Here is a 20701-nt window from a genome sequence, read left to right on the forward strand (position 1 = left end):
GCAAGCCAGCCTAAATATAGCTATCTCCTGAGAGGCTCTGACAGTACCTGACTAATACAAATATAGAGTCTCACAGACATCTATTGAACTGAGTACAGAATCCCCAGTGAAGGAGTTAGAGAAAGGACCAATGGAGCTGAGGGGTTTGCAGCCCGTTAGGATGAACAACAATATGAACTAACTAGTACCCTCAGAGCTCGCAGGGTCTCAACCACCAACCAAGGACTGCACATGGTGGGTTTGATTGTTCTGGAAGCATGTGTATAGTAGAGGATTGCAAATTCGATCATCAATAGGAGGAGAGGACCTTGGCCCTGTGAAGTTTCGTGCCCCAGTGTAGGGGAATGCCAGGGCCAATAAGTGGGAGAGGGTGAGGTGGCCGGCATGGGGAAGGGGGAGGCAAAAGGGGTTTGTTTTTTTTTGTTTTGTTTTGTTTCTTTGTTTTTTGGAGGGGAAACTGGGGAAGGAGAAATTTACATGTAAGTAAAGAAAAAGCTAATAAAAAAAAGAATACACTTCCAAAAAAAAAAAAAATGTTGACTGCCCGTGCCAACGTCAATGAAAGAAAGGGTTCTTCTGGTAATAGGAGTAATAAATAGATAGGAAGAGATTGAAAGAGATAAGAAGAGGTTGGCTAGCCATACTGTACCTTACCCACGTGGGAAGATAAAAGTTAGACAACACAAGTTCTGGTCACTCAGTCATCTTGAATTTTTAATGCCTCTCCTTTGTTCCCCCAACAGGTAAAATACCTGGGGCAAAAACCCTTCCCCCAAAATACGTCAGTGTAACAGTCTAATCAGTGACTTCCTTCTTCCTCTGTGGGGGTGGAGCTTCTGAATGTAACCGGAGCCAGGTTTCGCTCAATGGGTGGACAGCGCTGTGCTGGGGCCCAAATGGTAGTTGTTTACTGTCTGGGCTTTGGGGAGGGAGTCTACAAAAAAAAAAACAAAAAAAAATTTTTTTTCATAAGTTTTCTACATTTATTTTTTCCCCTCTGTCTCTCTGTCTCTTTCTGTGTGAGTTTCTATCTCTCTATCTATCTGTCTGTCTGTCTGTCTGTCTGTCTATCTATCTATCTGTCTATCTATCTATCTCCATATCTATATGTATATATGTATATGTATATATCTATATATATATGTACATATATATACATATATATAGATATATAGATATATATCTAGACATCTATCTATATATATAGATGTCTATATCTATATCTATATCTATTTTCTCTCTCTCTATATATATATATACATATATATATATATATATATGTATATATATATCGAAAACTGGTCAGGAACCTTTAAAATTTTCTTTTGAGGCTTCCCTAGTAAAATAGGTATACATCAGTGTCATGAACTTTTCGTCACTGACAAGTCCATTCTTCCATGAATCTCTTGATTCATGTAAAATGGCCAGTGTCCAACCTGTATCTCATCAACAGCCTATTGAAGACATTTTTTTTTAAACCTGAGAACTTAACCCTTGCAGGATCATTAGACATTAAAGAGCACAAGTTACTGATGTGACCTGTAGAAAATGGTTGGCCCCATTGTCATTGTAACAGAATAAGCAAAGTAAAGCCAAGATGTGTTAATAGAACTGTCAACATTTCTTAGTTCTTCACCTCTAGCTGTACATGGTCTAGAGATAAAAGAGGAAAAGTGAAAGATGATAGTAATAAAGTTCCCATGGTATCTTCACTAATGATGCAGAGGCACTTTCAATGAGGCAGCTGGTTTGAAGTCACCCACGATCTAGTAAATGATCTCTTGTTCCATAGTGAACATATTAGTGGCACATACAACTCAGATGGAATTGTGATTTGCTCTGTCTCTTGGATGGAGGAATTATTTAGTAGTAATGGTAATTTTAGTTGAATCCTTGTGGGAGGAACTAGATCCTAAAAACAATAATTGAGCCCCACCCTTTCTAGCAAGGAAAATATTAGCAGCTTTATCTTTCCAGTGCTCATCCACAATGAGGTCACCTCCTCTCCCCAGGCTTAAAAATCAGTGGGTCAGCTAACTGTGGACTGAAACCACAAGACATAGTAAAATGCTTTTTGAGACTGAATTCATCAATATTCTATCAAAATTCCAGAAAAATATCTAACAAACTGTATAGAAAAGGCAACCATATTTGCAAAGTATTTTGCAATAGTGCATCCATTTAAGAAAGAAAGATGTTTATGAACTGCACTTAAGATGGTAAATAGCAGGTTGGGGAGGTTGTTTCTCTAGGTGAAGTACCAGGTGTTCATACCCCGAGGTAGAATACCTATTTAAATAGTCAGGGTTTGCTTTACTTTGGTCACCACAGTTGACAGTTCAGGAAGAGGAGAGCAGTCCCAGAGCCCATTGGTTACGCAAGCCATGTTTAGAAAATTGGCAAGTAGCAAGCTAAGTGAAAACAAAACAAAAAAAACAAAAAACAAGAAAATGCAAATCAAAATGACTCTAAGATTCTACCTCACACCAGTCAAAAAGGCTAAGATAAAAAACTCAGGTGACAACAGATGTTGGCGAGGATGTGGAGAAAGAAAAACACTCCTCTATTACTGGTGGGATTGCAAGCTGATACAAGCACTTTGGAATCAGTCTGGTGGTTTCTCAGAAAATTGGACATAGAATTACCTGAGGACCCAGCTAATACCACTCCTGGGCATATACCTAAATGATGTTCCAACATATAACAAAGACACACTATGTTCATAACAGCATTATTTATAAGAGCCAGAAACTGGGAAAAAACTCAGATGTCCCTCAACAAAAGAATGGATACAGAAAATGTGGTTCATTTACACAATGGAGTACTACTCAGCTATTAAAAACAATTACTTCATGAAATTCACAGGCAAATAGATGGAACTAGAAAATATTATCTTGAGTGAGGCAAGAACACACATACTATGTATTCACTTCTAAGTGGATATTAACTAAACAAACAAACAAACAAAAAACAACATGATACAACTCACAGACTATATGAAACCCAAGAAGAAGGAAGACCAAAGTCTGGATGTATCAGTCCTACATAGAAGTGGGAAGAAAATAATGATGGGAGTAGAAGGAGGGAGGGATCAGGGAGGGAGAGAGGAGGGAGAGGATAAGGGGAACAGGATGAGATGTGGGAAGTGACTGGAAGAAGTACAGAGGGTCAGGAAATTGGATGGAGGTATGTAGCAGTGGAAGATAGGGAACTGGGATAACCACTAGAAAGTCCCATTTACCAGGGACTAAAGAGATTCCCAGGACCCAACAGAGGTGACATTAGCTGAAATACTGAACAAAGTGGAGAGACAACCTGTAGATACCATATCCAGTGGATAGGTACAGCTTCAGGTTGAGGGATGGTGACTTCCACCCATACAAAAATATTAATCCAAAATTTATCCTGTCAAAAGGAAATGCAAGAACAAAGATGTAGCAGAGAAAGAAAGAAAACCAATCCAGAGACTGCCCCACCTAAGGGTCCATCCCATCTGCAGACACCAAATCCAGAAACTATTGAGGATCCCAAGAAGTGCTTGCTGGCAGGAACCTGATATAGCTGTCCCTTTAGAGGCTGTGCCAGAGCCTCACCAATACAGACGTGAATGTATGCAGCCAACCATTGGACTAAGCATGGGAACCCAAATGGAAGAGCTAGGGGAAGGACAAAAGGAGCTGAAGGGGTTACCAACCCCACAGGAAGAAAAACAATATTAACCAACCAGACCCCACAGAGTTCCCAGGGTCTAAACCTCCAACCAAAGATCACAAATGTGATCAACTATGTGGTGGAGCAGCCACATAGAAACAGGGGACGGGGGAGGAATAGGAAGTTTAACTTGGAAGGGTGATAACATTTGAAATGTAAATAAATTAAATGACCAATAAAATAAAATAATTTAAAGAAAAAGAAAGAAAGAACCTGTATCAAATTTATAATGTAAAAGGAACAAAGAAAGACACCCAACATTCACATAAGGCTTCTTTCAAATATATGTGTATGTGCTGCCACTCCCTCAATATTTATATACCTGTGACCACATTTATAAGCACATACATGCATATATACAAGACATAATTGCATAATATTTACATATATCATTGTTTATAATTTGTTATGAACATACTAGGCAGATCAATAATACCTTTAAAATTATATATATATATTTATATATATATATATAAATATATATATATATATGTATAAAAGAAAAGTTAATTTGTATTCGAGCAAGAGAAATTAAAGCTGTGCCTTTCAAGCCAGGATTCCTCGCCAGAGCAGCCATGTTGCTGGATTAAAGTAGCTCTACACCTCCTATCTCTTTGGGAACAGTGCCATTCACTGGTGACTCACCTTTGAAATAAGTACAAGAGCCTAGAGGGGCCATGCTCATTGAAACTACCACACCCAAAGAGTCATTTCCCAAGTGACTGGGTAAATGAGACTTCTTATGTGTCTGAAAATTTCTGTATCCTTCCTTCCCTGATTTCTGAAAAATCTCTTCTAGTTTTAGAGTCATTGTGTAGAGAGTAATAGAGTTAACCCACCCGCCCCCCAGTAACAACAAACCCATAATTATCTAATGTGTAAGAAAAGCTCATTCAAGCAGGGCAACCTTTAATTCCAGAGGCAGGCAGATTTCTGAGTTCAAGGCCAGCCTCGTCTACAGGGTGAGTACCAGGACAGCCAGGGCTATACACACACACACACACACACACACACACACACACACACACACACACACACACCCCAAAACAAACAAACAAAAAACTCATTCAATTTAAATATAACAACTTTTATTTCCAATTGAAGATAGATTAAGAACACACATTTTAAGCTTTTTCCTCCTGAAAATTGTAGTATGGAACCAATAGAAAATTGAACTGACTAGTATTTGCTTGAAAACTGAAATATTGCAAGAAATGGTTACGTTAGACCTCACAGTTATCACTATTAGAGAATAGCTATTCTTAAGATTCATGTAATGAGCATCTTTTAGCATCTCTTTATCAGATGAGTGTTCAACTGAATAATGGGAATACAATTTTTTACGCTTTAAAATGAAACAAGAAGACATTTTTTTCTTGCTCATTCTTTCAATAACATTGAACTCACCCCTAAATGGTTTTAGATGACCTGAGTTAAATGTCATCTGCATTTATAGTGAACATCATCAGTTCTGTTTTCATTAATACACACTTGATGTAATATACGGATAGGTGTACGGAGCAGGATGTGAAATATATGAGAACACAAATGTGGTCACTGTTATGCAAAGGAATGAAAAGAATACAGAGTCCTGTGGGTTTTGCCTTTCAAGACTCTGCTTTCTGTCTGGGTTTCAGGCTGTGAGGCCATGTTCCCCTTCAGCTGAGCAATTATTCACTCCAGGGGTTGTCTCCACCTGGGGTCACACCCTGCTGTGTGCACAAAGAGAATCCCTGTAGAGATTTTTCTTTTAAGAAGTTTTCATCTACTTTTTAAATAGGAAAAAGCAGCAACAAAAACTGAAATGAAGTAAAACAAAAACTCCTGAAGTTATCGTAAGAGGGTTTACTATAAAAATGTTTCTTACTTAATGATAATAATAAAATAGTCTCTTGGGAGAAAAAGATATTAAAAAATAATAATTGTCCAAATTGGTGTCCATGTTCTAGTCAGTTTATTTATTTTTAAGCATGAATGAAATATCTAAAACTATTCTTAATTGTATTAGAAAATAAGTGAAATAAATAAACTATAGCACACTTATCGGTGCTCAAAATAATATAATTAAAAAAAACCTTCAAATTAAATAGGACATCAAAATCTAAACAACCTATTCTGAATTGTCAGAATTTATGTGATTAATACAACTTTCTCATAACAAACATATTTAAAGCATTAATAAAATTTGAAAATTTGGTGTATTAATTCTTAAGTATGCCCCCTATATGATATTAATCAGTTAGTCATTATGACCATTAATTCTTCTTATTATTTTTGAACAAAATCCTTTAATCTTTTCTTGTTCCAGTAAGCAGTGAAGACCGAACTCAGAGAGTCTTTTAAGGGCATTCGGTAGGAGGCAATAACAACAATAAATCCTTTATTCACTGATGTCCTCAACTACACATTCAAACTTGATCAAAACAAAGAACTAGAAAACAGCAGTAACATCAATCAAGACATCACACAGTAATCACACCAGCATATTAATAAATGTATTCAAAATGAGTAAGGAGCACACAGATTATTCTGTATTAAGAGTACAAAATATTTAAATACAATTTAGCTAATGCAAAACCAAGTTTTCTCATTAAAATTTGATAAAGCATTCTTTCTATGGTATGTGCCACTTGTGACACAGCTTTATTTGTTCCACATTTTTTTATGTTTTATTTGTATAATGGTATGTGTGTTAAACTCCAAATATATATAAGTAGAATAATTATTATTAATAATTATAAATTATTCTTATGAACACATAAAAGATGATAAGCAGAATTCTTCTTGTTCTTTCATACTTCCCAACTTGCTCATTACTGAAAGTATCTTCTGGGAAAGTCAAATGGATGCTGTCGTTACAGTCTTCATTTTTGTTCTAATGATAGCACACCTTCCTCTTAGCATAGGATTACTTAAGAGCTGATAATTGAATATGGGAAGGATTCCCAGGCATGCGTATAGCAGAGAATGGCCAAGCCAGTCATCAATGGGAGGAGAGGACCTTGGCCCTGTGAAGGTTCTATGCCCCAGTGTAGGAGAATGCCAGGGCCAGTAAGCAGGAGGGGGGTGTGATGGTGAGCAGGGAGAAAGGGAGGTACAGGGGGTTGTTTTAGTTTTTTGGTTTTTTAATTTTATTATTTTCTTCTTTTCTTTTCTTTTCTTTTCTTTTTCTTTCTTTTTCTTTCTTTTATTTTTGAGGGGAACATGGGAAAAGGAGATATTGTAAATATGAAAACATCTAATAAAAATATTAAAAAAGAAATAAAATAAAACAAAATAAGGATTATTTTCCAGTCCTTAATTTTGTAATAAAAAAAAAGAGTTGATAAGTGGGTATTAGCAGAACTGTAGGTAAGTTTGGACAGAAAATTGGTAAGTTTTGGTTCCTGGGCTTTGCTATGGTCACTAGGTATGCATCTGCTGAAAGACTGATTTCAATGTTGTGATGGTGGGAAATGCTGTCAACAGAAGATGTCTCACGGAAATGTCCTCAGGTAACCTAAGAAAGTGCTGTCAGGGAGGATAGTTGGATCCATGGCATTTTCTCGGTTTCCATTGCTTTTCTTCTCACAAGGTAAATTTCTTCCGCCTTTTGTGCCACCCAAACTAATGGAATTATTTGCTATTGAACAGGGTATTGAAAATTTAAAAAGTAAACTGGATTTTTCTTTAATAAATATATTATTTCAGTTTTTTTTTTATTATGTCAAAGCAGAGCTGGGTAGCATACATTTTGCACCTTGATGTTTTTTATTGACGCAGGTCCTCTAAACTTGGAACAAGGATGCCATAGAGTACTGTGGTCAAATACTCTCAGGCAAGAGATGTGCTCCCTGCACAAAGTATTAGTTAGCTGGAGAAGACTACTGTCTTCTAAACAAGCTCACAGAACTCTTAAAAGGACCAGCTCATCGATATATGAATGTATACACCAGTGGGGTCCTGATTCACTTGCATGTCCTATTTTATACAAACTTACTACGTATTTCAGACTTTATCTCCATCTCTCATGTGTGGTTTAAGGCAGAGACTTATGTGGACTAGAGTTTTATAGATGGTTAAGTAAATTTGATGTTAGATTCTTGGCATTCACCAACACAACTAGGTGTTGTCTGGAGCTTGGTGGTTTTTTTTTTTTCTTTCTCTCTTCTATCTCCCTCATCTACTCATCTCAGGTTCATTTTATATAGATTTACAGCACAGTTAACTTTATGATCTTTAAGCCATAAGGACATTTGTTGTCTTCAACATAATAGTTTGTCCTAATCAACATAAATTCCATCAAAACAGTAGTTGATACCTGATATTTCAATATATTATTGCATGTAATCCAGAGACATATATAGCAGAATAAATCACCATTAGGTAGATATTCATAAAGATTTCCATACTTCATTCAGTATATTAATATTCCGAAAATTAGATAATGGCATGCTCATTTTCATTAAATATGAATGATATCATATAAAAACAGACTAAAATATATGTACCCATCCAAATTTTGAGAAAGGTTTAATTGTTCCTAAGCTGGGAAAACCAAAGTTAAGAAAATATTCACAACCCTCTTATCAATGAGTATAGTACAAAAGAAGTATAAATCTTCCCACTAAACTGTATTTTCTGACATATGTGACTTTAAAAGTATCAGTGAGAGCAGTTTCAGAGTTTTATATTTAGGATACCTGATATTAACTGGCCAAAAGGACAAGTATTTTCAGTCAGCAAGTTACTAAAAAGTAACAGCTTATATATTTACTCAAACTTTTATTATGATTAATAATCCATTTAATTAGTCATTTATCACTTCTACCCTGAATCCCATATTTACAATGAAGAGAATAGTTCTTGGAAAATATAAGCCATTTGCCTTGTGAAAAGTAATATATGAGTTTGGATTTCTACCAGCAATGTATGTGTGTTCCCTATACTCTCCATTAGAATGAGGTGCTACTCACTAGGCATAATGCTTCCTGGAGTAATCAACCAATAACATATTTGAATTAAGTCCACACCTCCAAATAGAATCCACTCCCAAACTGCTTTTGTGAGAAATAATCTGAGACTAGATAGCCCATAGGCCTCAGGTAAGATCACATCATTCTTCTGGTTTTATTCTTCTATTCTCACAGATCAGGGCTCTGTTTAGTTACCAACATAAAAGCTTCCTCCTGCAGCAGATGAAAGGAAAATTAAGTCCCACAGTCTAACATTATGCAGAGAACACGAGATCTTAGAACAACACACACACTAAATGGAATGTCTACATTATCTCATGTCTCCTTCCCCAGCTCAGGAAAACCAGCAGAAAAGGAGGTTGAAAAATTGAAATAACTAGATTGGAAAACAACAAACCCTTCTAAATCAACATGGGCAAACTCATGTAAATTCACAGATGCAGAAGCACAATGCACGGTGCTTGCATGGGTCAGCACCCGGTCCTCTGCATTTATACGATAGCCATAGCTTGCCATTTAGTGGTTTTATGAAGTCCCTGAGTGTCTGAAAGAGTTAGTCTCTGATTCTTCTGTCCTTGATTGATAGCCTGTGCTTGTTTACCTTGTCCAAGTTTCAATGTGAACATTGTTTTGTTTCATCTTGTTTTATTTCATTGTTATATTTTCTTTAAAAAATGAATGACTGAATGACTGTGTGAATGAAAAGCTAGCTACAAGTGAACTATGATTGATAACTGAACTGACACTTATTCCTGCTGGGAAAGGGAAGGTCAGTTTTCCCCAATGGAGAAACACTGGGTAAATCAACAACTTCAGAACATGTCCCAAAGTGCAGGAGTAGTTGACCAAAAGAAAATGGCCTCCAATTTTCTTGTGTGTGTGTTTGTGTGTGTGTGTGTGTATGTATGTATTTATTTGTGTCTTTATTTGATTACACTTTGGTTTAATTTTCATTTTAGGGTATGGTTTTATTTTGTTTTCTTGATTTGGGAGATTTTGCTATTGTATTGGGGTTTTGTTTATATTTCAAGAAAAAAATAAGGTCCAGGAGATAGAGAGAGCATTTTGAAGGATTTGGGGAGATTTTGAATATGATAAAAATATATTTAATTTATGTAAATAAAATCTTAAAGGTATATGCAGAGTATGAGTAGAAAAAGAAGAAAAGAAGTATTTCATAGAATTTCTTTCAAGTTTTCATATGATTACTTTTAATCAATAATTTATATAATCTAAAGAGTAAATTTTATTGTAGTATTTCTTAGAAGCAACAAGCATGGTTCCATATTGCATTTTAAAATAAGGTTTCTCATGTTCTCTTCTGCTGGAAACAGTGTTTGCATAAACCATAAGTATTTATTGATACTGCATGCCTTCTCAAACATCTCATTACAGTATCTAAATGAAATGACTCATTGGCCATATATTATCTCTCTTCTGACAGAAGGCATAAGGACTGGTAGCTTGTTTATTATTAGTAGTACATCTTTGGGACACAAAATAGAAAGCATCAAGATCTAGCTAACATACCACCACACTGAATTGATTGACCTTCCAGAATGTACCAGTTCCCAAACTTATCACTTAGGATTTTGATCAAGGGTCTAAGATCATTTTGATGTGTCCTATTCTTATTTTTACCAGAAAGATAAAATATGATGTTCCATCTTTGTACATAGTTGCATCAATTAAAACTGTATGTTGTTGGTTATAATGCCTAAGTTCATAGACATTCCATGTGAATCTTTTAAACAGCATAGAAAGTTCCATGCTGACATTATTGTTGGTGTCTTTTATCCTTGTGTCTGGAGTACTTCTTTTAATGTTCTGATTTTCTACCTGCAGAGATACATAATTATTTCTAATTTCCTGAAATTTACAAATTTTCCAAACGATTAAATATTACCAGGAGTTTGTTTTCTCAATTAATGAATTTTAAAAATTATTATTATATTTTTAAAGGCAAAGAAAAGGGCAAGAGGAAATAAAATGATGTGGAACATGCAACTGCAAACCTTTGTTCTTTCTTTTCTATTAGTTTTTGAGAGAGTATCTCACATGTAGCTGGGGATGGTTTGAACTTGCAGGCACCTTCTACATTAAATTCCTTAGTTCTAGCATTACACATCACACTACCCTGCCTAGAAACTTCACAATATATGTGTAGTTCAAAGCTATGAGATCCTAGCCCTAAATCCAGAGAAGGCCAGGAGGATCAAGATACTGCTAAAAGGAACCATTAACTAATGGACACTGGCACACAGGTTGATAGGCATGCTGATAGTAGTAAACTCAGAGGGACGCTCTTGTATATACAGGTTGCTCACAGGTATGAGAAGACAAAGTCAGGGTGACACACAGACCTTGCAAAGTCTGTGTGTCCCAAAGATAAGACGGTAATTACAGGAAACAGCAATAACAAAGCCATTCGCTTCTCACCTGAAAGCCACAATTATATAAAACAATTCACAAAACTAGTGCTTCTCAGAAATAGCTTTAAAAGAGTTTATGTTGTGTCAGTCACTGTTAGCTGACTAGTATTTCCTTACCTGGCTATCGTTAGGAACCTAAGGCCCATTCAGGTCATATGTATCAGCATCATATTGTGTAAACGTTGGTTGGCTTTAGAGTTTTCTGTTTAACCTTTGTGTGTGTGTATGTTTTGTGAAATTTACTATGTGCTTTGAAAAACATACAATTTTATTAAAGTTGTTGAACTGTATTCTTTAAATATTAGTCATTGTTCTACTTCTGAATATACCCAAAAAGCTTTGGGAAGCACATCTAATAGCTACATGTTTTTGCAGATGGAGATTTTTGTTTTCCCTTGCAATCCCATCTGAGGGAAATTAAGTAGAAATAAAGCCCTCCATTTATTGACCTTGAAATAATTGAAGAATTTAACAAATGGGAAATATTTATGAAATAGTGTGTAGATTGATACAACAAATAACCCTGCTATTAATAAATGAGGAAAAATGAATTTTCAAAGACATAAAATATTTCTAATCTCAATTTCCTGTATCCTGTATCAAAATTACCAAATGAGAACAAAAGGAAATCTAAAAACATTGACTTCATGAAATCCAAGGATACTGTGTAGTGAACAGAGGTTGATACTAGGGAAACTGAGATAGATTGCTGAAGATTATAAGGGCTTGGTTATGAATTTCGCATATAACAACTTCCATTAATTATAGTAACCTTAAATGTACTTAAAACTAGTTCAGAAGTTTGTCACAGAAAACCCTGCAGAAAAAGAGGCAGGGAATGTCTGTAAGAGCCAGGGGTGATAAAGGATGTCAAAGAAGCAAGCTCTTATAGACAAACAGAATGAAAGCACAGATGAAATCAGAGACTGAGCTGCTCAGCTTATACTCAGTGTGTGGCTCAATAGGAAACTTGGGTTATGCTCTAAACAGAGTGTCCACAATCTCAAGGAGAAATAAGCATTATTAGGCCTCTAGTAGACGTTCACATTTGAGGGGAAATTTTAGTTAGCAACAGAAATACAGACTCATCAGTATTTTTTCTTTGTATCTGTATTTCTGTTGAAAATAAGCAAAGCATCAGAAAATCAAATGTCTACTTAGATTTTAATTCCTTAACATTTTGAACATCAATAAGTATGTTAATGAATTTTAAGTCATTTCAATGTAAATGAAATACATACTTTAAAGAACCCATACTCACTTTAAATTTAACTACTTATTTTTTGATTTTAAGTTCTCTTTATCCTAGAGATCAACAACAAATAAAGAGCCTCATTGTTTGCTGTATAACGTGGTATCAATGTGTAAAGGAATTGAGAAACCATTAATTGTCATCAGTGGGGAATGAAAATAATTTCTTGAGAAATAAGTGACAATCAAACTGGTATTACAAAACCAATTAATATTGAATACCCCAAAATATTAAGTATACGTATAAAACCCACAAGGTCAAAAGTTTACGTAATTCAAATTTAGAGTTTATTTTTAGGACATGTAGAGAAACACTGAAATATTTGTGTTAGATTGTACTTAGGTACATTCACCTTGGTCACTCATGCATAATTCCATTGTTTTCATAATCACAAAATAAATATATTAAAATTGTCTATAACCATGTATGCCATGTTTAGAAATATTTTCTCTGTTTTGCACTTTAAAAATTAGCCTGGTCTGCATCCATCAGAGATGGGGTGAATGAGGGAATGGGCAGGGTGAATATCATTTAAGTTTAAATTAGTTTTGCTTAGACAGTGCATATACATATTCTTTATCCTTTACATACATGTTATAATCCTGTCTCAAGGATTAACTAGATGTTGTAATCCTGCCTTGAGATCCTTATCTCTTTTCTATGAAAATTCATATTTATATACATATCCCCTTATGCCACAGAATATCAAACAACTTTTTTCTATTCGGATTTTAGTTGACAAGGCCATCTCTGCAGGTGCTGTGACAGAAACTAAGAAACCATTGATATAAAACAGACTGCTCACTTGGGGCCGGTGATGGAGTTATTAAAAGTCTGGACTTTAGTGTGTGTCTCATTTCAGTTCACCTTCTTCCTTCTAACACAGAGGTTCGTTAATCACTCAGAGAAGTCCTATGTGTAGAGACTAAAGGGGTAATCATAAGAGCCACAGATGCAGTCTTCTGAGACTTACTCATTTTGTTGTCCTTTGATTTCAGTGTTGTTTTCCACATCCTTAATAGAGGCCTAGATGTCTCTAGTCACCATTCTTAACACTCAGTCATCCTGGATACCTGGAAGAGAAGAAGCTTACAGTGTAGAACCCCCCTCCTATAACACTTCTGCAACATAAGGCAATTATCAATTAAGAGGAGCCTTCACACTGTAGCATGTTGATGATCTCCCAAGAACCAGCTTGTAATCTAAAGCAATGAGAACTTTTTTGAACCTCTTGAAGAGAACAACAAATAATACCTTCTTCTGGAATGCTTAATTATGTATATTCCCTATCACAATATACCCATTATTCCTCTATTTAAAGGATTTGCTTAAGTCAGTATTCTGAAAATAAAGTCGGGTTGTTGTAAACGTTTGTTTGTACTTATTTCAAATACACATTAATTAAATCTCTCATCATTAAGTCTCTTTTCACTGCTTTGTGTGTGTGTGTGTGTGTGTGTTTCTCTTCTCTTTAAAATACATTGGGGTGAATAACTAAGTTAGGCCCATAGATATGGCTAGAGCTGGGATTTTTGCAGTAAACCTGGGGCTACAAAATTAGTTTACTGGGTCAATGCTATTAAATGCTACCCACTTGAATGCTGTGGAAATCAAATATTCATAAGAGTTTTAAAGTGTCAGACTTTTGGATTTTTGCTTACTGAATTGCATCCTGGGTAATAAAGCAACTTGTACAACTCTATATCTTTCTCTGCTGGTAGCTGTTTTTATTTCAGTAAAAAATGCTTGGTGTTTTACTGTTTCTGAGAATCTAGCCTTCACTGCAAGCTAAGGTATGTGGAAACAAAATGACCGTTCAAAGAACTGAAACAAAAACTCTATTCTATTTCCAGTAGATGAAAAAGAAATTAAGTAACTATCAGATTTCTAAAGTTTATATCCTACTCTGAGAATCACACAATTCAAACGCAAACTAAATTATGAAAAAAGTGATAAAGATGAGCTTGTCTGTACAATAATACCAGTTATCATATTATAATAATAAAATATAACTAAAAATTTAAGTTTTTAAGTCATTCATGATCATATATCACATTGAAATTTTAAAATATGCAAAAAGTATTCACATGTGAATATATATATGAAAATATATTGATATTGTGTGTGTTTCTGTATCTGTGTGTGTATATGTTCATGCAATAATTTTTCCTTAGTCGTATGTTCGAGGATTAATTTTGACTATAGGAGCCATCTAGTAGCTTTTACCTTATAAAAAACTTACCTGAAATAATATCAGAATTTATTTATTGTGAATATGATTTGGACATTTATTCTGAAGGTCTTCTATCTTAAATAAATATCAGTCAATGGTGAGGAACAGTTGGGTGACGTGTAACTCTGTGCATATGTGCCAGGTTGTTCTCCAGTCAGCCCTGACTTTGTGCTGTGCCCCTTTGGTTCCCTTTGAAAGGCCTAATCATCTCTTTCCCTATTTTGTGATTTTATTTCCAGATGAAAAATGTTTCTCATTGTTACACCCTGAGGACCTGAGTTTTTATTAGAGATCATTGTACTACCGAGGAGTAATCATATCTTAGAGAAGATATGAGCATGACTTTTTCATCGTTGATTACATTGTATTGTGTGTTATAAAATTAATATCTGTACTCTGAGATCAATTAACATTTTTAAAGAAACCATTTCTTGTAAAACAAATTGCAGTTGATTGTCATGCGCATTCTTTGTCGAAGAAATTTATAAATTAAGAACACCCCTATCATGCTCCGCTGCGATGATACTGAAAGTCTGATGAATCCAACCTGCTTGAATCAGATAAGAAAAACAGGAAATGAAAGTTCTCTTTTCAGGTTTTCAAATGTTTCTGGATCATATGCCCTGTCAGAGATTGATCTAATCGCATAAACTAAAGCTACATGTTTAAGTAGTAATAAAAAGAAAATAATCATGACGGCAGGGCCTGGGGGATCTGGGATATTGAGCAGGTCGCTAGCTGAACACAATGTTCAGAACTTCCTTTTTCTATTGAGAAAATACATGAAATATTCGCTTCCACTGGATCAGAAAAGAAACACCTAGAGTAGTATTTTCTCAGGCTTTCTCTGCATTTGAAGTAAGAAGAGACCGTTTCTCAACAACCAAAGAGCGGGTGCTTTACTTTCCAGAACATAAAAACAACCTCAGTAAGGCAGCGCCTCTATTTTACACATAGTGAATCCACAAGTACCACTGGATCCAACTTGCCGCTTGGATTATCGTTTTGAAAAATGCATTGTCATGAGGCACGAGAAGAAAGACTGAAGCGCTTCACCGACCCATGCTGAATGACCATCTCTATAGAATGAACTGAGCTCCAGACCAACGCATTTTGAGAACACTTTGATTTACTCACTGGCCTAAGGACAAATAGAAGCTCTCTCCCCCACAGTGAGTCTGAAAAAGTACAGCCAATTAAAAAAGCAGACAAAATTATATAGTCTCTTCATCTGAACTATGTCACTGTGATATCACAACACTGGATGTCGACAGATTTTTGTTGTTGTTGTTGCTTTGTTTTTCGAGACAGGGTTTCTCTGTATAGCCCTGGCTATCCTGGAACTCATTCTGTAGACCAGGCTGGCCTCGAACTCAGAAATCCGCCTGCCTCTGCCTCCCAAGTGCTGGGATTAAAGGCGTGGGCCACCACCGCCCGGTTGAAAGGGGACAGATTTTATCTGACACACTGAGAAGTCTTTTTCTTCCTCAATTAGTGTGTTGACTCAGCTTTTATATATGACTTTGATTTCCAGTAGTCTATTTATAATTAGCTCATTTAGCTTACTATTATACTCATATAAATGTTGCATAGTAGCTGCTTTTATTTATTTATTTTTCTCTTGTACAGTACATTCTGACCACAGCCTCCCCTCCCCCGACACCATCCACCCTCCTGTCTGTCCACTTCAATGCTCATCCAGAGCCACTGCTTCTCTCTCTCTCATTAGCAAAGAGCAGGTCTCCCCATAATATTACTGCACTCAACATAACAAAGTGCAATAAAGACTAAGCACAAAGACTCATATCAAGTCTGAATAGGAGAAAAATGTCCCAAGGGTAGAAAAGAGTCAGAGACATCCCCACTCCCTTGTTAAGAGTTAAAAAAACAAAACAAAACAAAAAAAACCCTCAAAAAACAAACAAACAAACAAACAAACAAAAAACCCTCAGAGTTCCGAGGGAATAAACCACCAACCAAAGAGTACACATGGTGAGACTCATGGCTCCAGCAGCATGTGTAGCAGAGGATGGCCTAGTCGGTCATCAATGGGTGGAGAGGCCTAGGCCCTGTGAGGGTTCTATGCCCCAGTTGATTGGTGAGCAGGGGGAGAGAGGAGGGAACAGGGATTTTTTTTTTTTTTTTTGGAGGGGAAACCAGGAAAGGAGATATCATTTAAAATGTAAATAAAGAAAATATCTAATAAAAAAAAACAAGCAAAACAACCAAGCATGTATGTGTAACATACACAGACTATGCACGCAGGCTCCATGATTGCTGCTTCAGCCTCTGGAAGCCTCTATGTGCCATGTGGCCCGAGGTCTCCTGCTTTCACCATTCCTTTGGCTCACTACAATCATTCAATCATTCCTCCCCATCTTGCACGAGTTTCTCCAAGAGCTGCTTAATGTTTGGCTGTGGGCCTGTGTATCTGCTCCTGTCAGCTAGTGGAGGGTGTCTCAGATGACCTCTGGGATGGGTAACAATCGATGAGTATAGCTAAATAGCATTAGTAATCGTTTTATTGACTTTTTTTCCCTTTCTCATTTGTGTTTGGTTCTACCTTAGATCTCTGGGACAGTCAGCTTCATGTTCCTTGGTCATCCAAAAAGTGTCTCCATTGGCTTCCTCTGACAGCATGGGCATCAGAGGTCTAAATAAGTTCATTGAGACTGAATTCATGGCCCAACTGTTAAAGGCTAGGACCACAACCAAATATATTGTGAAGTCTTAATAATCTAATCAGATATGCATTCTAAGTACAGATGAAAAAGTGGTATAATGAGGAGCCTTCTGAATACAGAGAAGTATGCAAGTATTAGGTTCACTTAAACATTGTTGCATCATGTACCACATACTGCTGGATAAATAAAATATTCAATAAGTTATTGAATATACGTGTGTTGTTAACATATGTTTTGAATAACTTACCCTTTAGTATCTTAAATTGTGAACTTGTATTTTTACCAAGTAAAATAGTGATTTAAAAAACATAAACATTTAGAAAGCATAAATATGATGTTTTGTTACAATTATAAATATTTGTTACAATTTGTATACATCTGTAAGAGCATTACTGTTTTAAGTACAGAGATAATTTTCCTTAGATGGTTGCTAAAGTGAAAGACTTAGAAAGAATAAAAGCCCTTAATTTTAACCTCAGGTTTTTCTCTCTTACTGTTAGGTAAAATTTTGCACTTTAGTATCATAATGTTCAATGGGAAGGAAAATGCTGACTTAAAACATTATTGAGGAGGACTTACGAGTCTGGCAACAAAAGCTCTCATGCCTAATGAAAATGCAAAAGCAAATGGCTCTTCCTGTTTCAACTACATAATATCTGGATAAAACCACACATGATTACAAATATTTAAATAATTCATACAGATATGAAAAGTAAAATAAATTAATATTGAAAATATTTCCACACAGAAGCATAATAGATCATAGATCATTTCTAGTTCTATAAATTTCCCTGAAATTTTTACTTTTAAATTCTATTCTCTAAATGTGCAACACTTTCTTTAACCATTAATCTGCTGGAAAAAGAGACCTTGTTTCGAGTTTCTGTCTTTTATAAAGAAAAGAGCAATGATTATGGTTGAGCAAGTGTCGCCATGGTCATGCAAAGTTTCCTTTGCTTGTATCACCAAGTGTAACAGCCACACTGATATTCATAGTGGCTGGACGAATTCTCAGTGCCAACAGCGATGGAAGAATATCCCCTTACTCTATATTCTCCCAATATGAACAGTCGCTTTCGTGTTCTTACTCATTCTGATAGGTTAAAGATAAAATTAAACAGTAGTTTGATGACTAAGGAATTGGAACGTTCCTTTAAGCTTTTCTCAACTATTTGATTTTCATTATCCTCTGAGAACTCAGCTTAGATCTGCACACTATGTTTAGTTGGGTTATTTGTTTTCTTGATATCTAGTCTTTTGAATCCCTGTGTACTTTGGATGGTAGCCCTCTATAAGATGTTTAGATACAGGAAAAATCGTTTCCCATTTTGTAGGCTACTTTTATTTTGTCTGAATGCCTGCTTCCTTTGCAGTGCAGAAGATTCTCAGTTTTATGAGTCCTAATTTTTAATGGTTGATCTTAGTTCCTATGCTAATGGTTTTCTGGTTTTTTTTTTTTTATTTTGCTTTGTTTTTGGATTGTTTTAGCTATGCTGAGTATTTTTGTGTTCCCAAATGCATCTGAAAATTGTCTCCTTAATATCTCAGAAGAATAGTGGAAGAATTTTTTTGGGTGTTTCGTTGGGTCTGTCGATTGCTTTTGGTAGAACTGATATTTTTGTTCTTTAATCCCTTTTTACAATCCGGTATTCATCCCTCTCCTGTACTGTTCCCCAACCCCTCCCCATCCATACCTTTTTTACTGTATCAATACTATATATGCATAAAGATGGAAGATAATTATATCTTCTGCTATCTTCTTTAAGTTCTTTCCTCAGTGGCTTAAAATTTTGATCATACAAATCCTTCACTTGGTTAGTTGTATATTCCTCAAGATATCTTTAATTGTTTGAGACTGTTGTCAAAGGTGTTCTTTTCCTAATTTTTTTCTCTGATGATTTGTCATTTATATATAAGAGGGCTTTAATGAGTAAATTTTCTAACCAGATACATTGCTAAAATTGTTTAACAACAGCAGGATTTTCCTGGCCAAAAAAAAAAAAAAAAAAAACTCTAAGAACCAACAATAGAGGAAAAAATACACAGAATCCTACAAGAAATTGGTAAAATACTTAAAGTACAATTCTCAAATATATTCATATTAAAAAATCACCTTCAATATTGTCATTTAGAGAAATAGTACTTATGGAATGATATGTCAAGGATCATTGGACAAGCAATTTATATTACTTAGTAACTAGGAAAAGACAATGTTTTTGAAGACATTTAGGAAAGTGGAACATATATGTATGTACCACTAGGGTGAACTTTAGACTCCCAAACACAGTATCATGCTGGTCAAATTAGATTTCAAGTAGTTTTCTGATCTGACACCTAAATATTTAACTCGCAGGCATCACTTAACAGAACAGTTACATACATGAATCTAGAAATGTGCAAAATATTCCTACTATAACCACCAGATGTTTACCCCTGCTCATAGTGACTGATTTTCTTTCAAATATTAGGAAATACCAGGAAATGGTATAAGAATACTTTTCTACATTGTATACAAACTGTGTGTTTTTAAATTACTTTAGAACAACATGTTTACCTTCCAGTTATGACAAATGAAATCTATGTAATTCAAACTATGAGCTGAGTCATAACTAATAAATTAAGGTTATGGCTTACAAGTATTCTTTTGAGGTAAAATGAATCATGTATACAGTTTATTTTAGAATAAAATCTACATAAATGAAAGCTGACAACTTATATTGAACAGATTGTATTTTTAAATAATCATTTTGAAAATTGCAATAATTAAAGTGATAGGAATAATTTATTGTTGATTGGAGTAATCCTTGTATTTATATGACTAGCAACATGTTTTTAAACAATTGAATAGGGGAAGGTGAATGCACCATACGCTAAGTATTACATTTTTTTAATTTGAAAACATAAACGAACTTTGTAAATGTAGTCAAGACCGCAAATGAATAGACTTTGGGCTAATATAAGTAAAGAATGCTTACTTGTTAGGCTGGGCATAATTTAATTAGCTTTTTGAGAGAATGTCTAGAAGTCCTCAATTCTTCACCAATAATCATCAAGAAGTAGCATTGTAAAATCTTTATGATGGATTCCATAAGTATACAAATGAATTAAGACCTCAGAAGTGGACATGGAACCTCAGATGAGTACTTAAGCCATAGCTAACATTCAGTCACAGGACTCGGGTTTGTCCTGCCCACTTCATTCAATTATAGAAAGGATCAGATGTGCCCTTTTTGAAATATGGATGTAGAAAACTACATTGTGTAATACTTGTATATTGCATGTATAATAATGTAGTTCTTTTTTTATTTTCTTTAAAAAATATAAACTAGTGTATGCACAGGAATAGCATAACTGAAGTAGATCAATGCTCAATTTTCTGAGAAACTGCCATAATGAATTCCAAAGTTGCTGTATAAGTTTTCACTCCCACCAGA

This window comes from Mastomys coucha, unplaced genomic scaffold (assembly GCF_008632895.1).
Source record: "Mastomys coucha isolate ucsf_1 unplaced genomic scaffold, UCSF_Mcou_1 pScaffold9, whole genome shotgun sequence".
NCBI classification, from domain to species: Eukaryota; Metazoa; Chordata; class Mammalia; order Rodentia; family Muridae; genus Mastomys; species Mastomys coucha.